This window comes from Pygoscelis adeliae, unplaced genomic scaffold (genome assembly GCF_000699105.1).
Source record: "Pygoscelis adeliae isolate BGI_AS28 unplaced genomic scaffold, ASM69910v1 Scaffold172, whole genome shotgun sequence".
NCBI lineage: Eukaryota > Metazoa > Chordata > Aves > Sphenisciformes > Spheniscidae > Pygoscelis > Pygoscelis adeliae.
In genome coordinates, this window is record NW_008824338.1 from 6,012,010 (window position 1) to 6,017,328 (window position 5,319).

The following is a 5,319-nucleotide window of genomic DNA, read 5'->3' on the forward strand; positions in this document are numbered from 1 at the left end:
GGCTGAGGGAACTGGGGCTGTTTAGCCTGGAGAAAAGGAGGCTGAGGGAAGACCTCATCGCACTCTACAACTCCCTGAAAAGAGGCTGTAGCGAGGTGGGTGTCGGTCTCTTCTCCCAAGTAACAGGCGATAGGACGAGAGGAAATGGCCTCGAGTTGCACCAGGGGAGGTTTAGATTGGATGTGAGGAAAAGTTTCTTTACTGAAAGAGTGGTTAAACATTGGACCAGGCTGCCCAGGGAAGTGGTTGAGTCCCCATCCCTGGAAGTATTTAAAAGACGTGTAGATGAGGCGCTTAGGGTCATGGTTTAGTAGGCATGGTGGTGTTGGGTTGACGGTTGGACTCGATGATCTTGGAGGTCTCTTCCAACCTTAATGATTCTATGATTCTATGATTTATTCATCTATTTCAGCTTTTTATTGTTTACTTATTTTATTATGTTGCTAACTGGTACCTTAATAGGAAGCCGCAGAGGGAAGAGAAGAGAGCAGGTGAGTTGCACTATCCTAGGAAGTTGTACTATGAAGTCAGAAAACTCACACTGTATATTTAAAGTAAGGCTTGTTTATATACTAGTGACCCCTACTTTAAATAGACAGTAGCTAGGATTTGAAGATGAACACTGGCTGTGATATTTTATTACCACATTGGTTTTCTGTACTGTGACAAAAGAAAAACAAATAACAATACATGGTCCAAAGGTTATGATATCTCATGACTGATGAGGGAGCACACATCTCTGAGGAACAAATTAAAGAGACAAAAGAGGAGGCAAAAAGGAGGAAATTTATACAGAAAAAAATAGAATAGGAAATAGGAACTGTTACAAGAAGCTATTAAAGAAAAACTGCAGAAATCTGTCCTCTCTGATCAGATGAGTGAGATGAAGCCAAGACAAAGAGACATCAATTACTGTTTTGATTCAGAATTCTTTTACAATCTGAAAGAAAACTCTTTTCAGGGTGATATGGCCAATGATAAATATTTGATTTTTCTTTTTCCATCTCCAGTAATAAATAAGTTCACAAACGAGAACGCATATTTCTGCACATGTAAGTAAAAATAATCTGGTTGGAATAGAATGCTGTCTTACTAAGATATGAGTGCTTTAATTGCTGAGTACTTGGGCACAACCAAGATACTCTCGGTTGATACTCTGGTCATCACACAAACAGTGCGTGAGATATGGTTTCCTTTGCAGTAGTCTACTGAGGCTATCAATCTCAATACGCTTATGATGTAAGAGTCCACTTAAAGTTTTGTTGTAAACCTTAAATAGCTCTTGATTCATCCTCTCTCAGCTTATTTCAGTTTACGTAGGTGGGCTGAACTGTAATGTATTATTAAGACCATCTTGAAACTTTAGGAATAGTTATTCATAAAGGTACAATGCGTTACTATTACTCTTAATAATTATTCTAATAATGCCTTAATACTAACAGATATAAATTAGTCTCCTGTAATTTCTTTCACCACAACTTTAGCACAGTTACAAATCCAAGTAGTACTGAACGTAACAGGCCTGTAAAAGAAATAATACCAAAAAACCAAGTTTCCTACACATTAATGGTGCCAGTAGACCTGTAGCTAGAGCATTAAAATTTTACCTTTAGATGAAAATAATCTATGCTTCTTGGGTCTCAGATGCCCTCAATAAATGGCCATTTCAAAATGTAGGACTAGCTGTAGTATATATAATATGCACAGTCTTAAAACTTCATAAGCACTTCTGTTTTTAAAAAAAAATAAAATCTTAAAAGATTCTGCCAAAGCATGTTCCGATATATGAAACATCTGTTAAAGTGAGTATATTTACATAAATCTATACAATTAATACATTGATAATTTTGCAATTTACTGTACCCTTTTTAAAGTTCAAAATTCTTGCTCTGTATTTTCAGGCTAATTGACATTCTCACTAGTGTGACTAAGAGTAGTTTCAGTCCAAATTGTTCAACGTGTCCAGCTATTATCACCAGATCAAAGTGTTTTGCACTGTGACGTGTGTATTAACATTCCCAGCATACAGTTCCCATGCCCTTCACTATGCCCATTTATAGTTTCTAAAGGGTTTTTCTCTTCAGAGTACCATCCCATGTTTGGAGGCAGTCTGAAAGGACTCTGGAAGTCCAAGTTTTGTAAAGGCATTGAGCCCAGTAGGTCCAACATTGTTCAGACACCTGATGATTTCTGTGTTTGAAAAAGTTATTTCCACCAGACTTCTCAAAAGTTTTCCCTCAGCAGTATTCAAATAAGCAGGAATACAATCCTAAAAAAAAATCACCAAAGCAGTGAGAACACAAACCCTGTGGACCATTTGCTAAGAAGGCAAATCTGTAACCACAAAGTAGTTTGGACATGATATAGTCCAAAAGGATCCAAATATAGTCAGGCTTTTTCTTATAAAAGAGCTGGCACTGATTTGTTGAGGGTTGTTTTGTGGTTTAGGGTTTTGGGTTGGTTTTGTTTGTTGGGTTTTTTTTCCCCTGAGGTCACAAGAATTATTTCATCATGGTGTTGCTCATCTGTTTTTACGTTCTTTCTGGATAATGTCTCTTCATAATGCATAGTGAAGAGATGTGTTTGATGTAACATTATTTTCCCAGTTCTTCATGGAAGTCCAAAAGTAGTGTATTAAGTATTTATTTTAACTACTTACCTGTGTGTTTACTTGATCTTATTCCCATCATGCACTTCCTTCCTGGGTGTCAGCACCATCTGGAAGAATTTATTGTCAGAAATACCACCTTTTCATAAGTTTTAGAACCTAGTGAAAGTTACCTATACTGCAGTGAAGTTGTATTGTCTCATGCATGAAATGATAAAAGTTTGGAGCCACTCAGCAGTAAAAGAGAATTTGTAAGAATCCTGGACTCCAAGGCTAAGACATACATCATATCAGTGAAGGGATGTGCTTGACACATTGGTTCTGCTCCAGGAGCTGTGTTCAGTTCCAGGTTTTGTTTAGGAATGCATAAGCTTATGGTGCTCCTTCGGGGGTGGAAACCTTTGGTTTTGGTGCCACCCTGAGAGCACCTGCCATGCTGTGACCTGATGAAGGGGACAAGTTGGGGAATGGATCTCTGGTTCCCTGGCCAGCTACTTCCAGGGAAGCAGCTGGAGAGGCAGGGCATGAGAGAAACCACAAGAAAGGAGACATACCCGAGGGTCTCTGCTACTGAAGTTTGTAAGGTTGGCCAGGTCTGTAGGTCTTTGAGTCCTGTGCAGATCTGAATTATGCATCAGGCTAACTGCTGGAGAACATTATGTTTCCATGTTAGCTCTTGTCCAGGGCCAGAGCAGTGATATCCTCTTACAGGTCATGTCCCATGCTTTACTGTGAGATGACATAACTGAGGTCTCAGGGGGTAGAAAATAAAGGGAGCAAATTAAAAATTCATTGGCAAGGTTTAGCTTTGTATAGTAGACAAGCCAGTAATTTAAAAAAGGCTTTTCCAATGATTTTTAAGATATTCAATACCAGTCATTAAGTGATGAGTCATGTGATAGGTAGACTATATATCATTATAAAACTTCAAAGGAACTTTGGTCGGAATTTTGCACAGCAAACTAATTTCTCTTTCATCAGTATTAATAAACCTAAGGGATTTGTCTTGTATATCTCCTTCCAGATCTGTTACTGATCATCACTCCATTAGTCCACTTTTGGTTTGTGCATTAATCTTTCCCACTTGTATTTTCTTAGTCGGTAGGTCACACAAAACCAACTAACATTCAAACCAGGCCTTCCAGGCAGTGCTTCCAGAAATAAAGATCATCTGAGTGTTCACCTACAACATAAGAACTGATATAAGTTAGAAATGGCAATAATAGATATTTATCTTCAGGAACATTTTATAAATCACTGTAAGAAAAATGAAGCACGTTTTTACAGTTATCATAAATAATGTGTCTGAGAAAAGGGTAATAGATTGTACTGCCTTACAGAGATGTTCCATTGCAAAGCTAACAAGAGAAAAAATATCATCCATTATGTAAGAAAACTCATTGTAATTTCTCCTTGTACTTCAAATAAAAAATGATCAAACTACACACAGTACTTAAACGCAATTAATCACTTATTACTTCAGAAAAAATTTAAATGCCTAACATCAGTAAAACAGGTTTTTGCCTTTGTGGGTGGGAAGAAACTATCAAATATTGTTACTGAAAAGATTCAATGCATAGGAAAAATACTTCGTTTAATTTAGACAGACCATACTGCACTGGTTAGATTTGCTTTTCTTTTCCCTCAAAGCAAACACTGCCTTTCTTATCCTTTATGTCTCCTCTCCTTCAGGCCATGTTTCTAAATGTAAACAAATTGAACTTAAGTAGATGTCTCTAATTTCATTGACTGATACCAAGCTGTGCTGTGATAGCTAGGAACTTTGATAGCATGTGTAAGCCCTTGTTAAACCAGGCATGCATCACCTGTTCTTCCTACCTTACCCATCCTTAAAGTCTATCTACCCTTTAGCATGGTCTTTCCTTTGACTTCTTCACTGAAGCCCCAAACATTGCAGGAGGCTGTCAAAATGCAAAACTACTGATCTGTAAAAATTCTACTTTTGCTTTAATATGATTTTTATCTGAACTGGTCTGGAATTGCCTTTTCATCTGTTGGGCTTATCGTTTCAAAAAGTTGACATTAAACTACAATATAGCAGACATGGATTTGTGGACAAATACTGTGCTTAGCAGCAGTTTCTCAACAGCTCAATGCATAAAGATAAAATAATGACATCTCTTGTCAAGAATAGAGTTGACCTGTGGATTGGTCCTAATGCAGAAGAAAACTGAAAGCAGGGAAAATGTTTTCTTCCTCTCCCTAGAAACAAAACATCAAAACTGTATTTGTTACTACAGTGCAGGACTATCCGCTTCTACGCTGAAGTAGCTCTGGAGTCCAAGAACCTTAAACCAGTAAAAATAAAGGAGAAGCATCAAAGACTCCTGATTTTATAGTCTTAAAATGAGTCACTGTGCCTGAAGACTGAAAGAGAATTTTCTTCACAACTCACACCTGGCAATTTCACTGTATTGGCCATATGGGGTTGCAAAGTTAGAAGCTTAAAGGGACAATATTTCTCATCTTCATCATGCTTAGACTCATGGAGTTGAATCTCTCTTTTTAAGAGATCCAAGTGAAACTTTAGAATTCCAAACTAAGATTTCAGCTCTCGGATTCACTGATGAAAGTTTCTGGGAAAGAGAAAAATCTCTATAGCATTCAGTTTTCTCCTAAATCTTTTATGCATGTGTCTGTGAGGAGGGGGAAAAGGATAGATAATGGATTTGCCCACAGAGAATGTACAG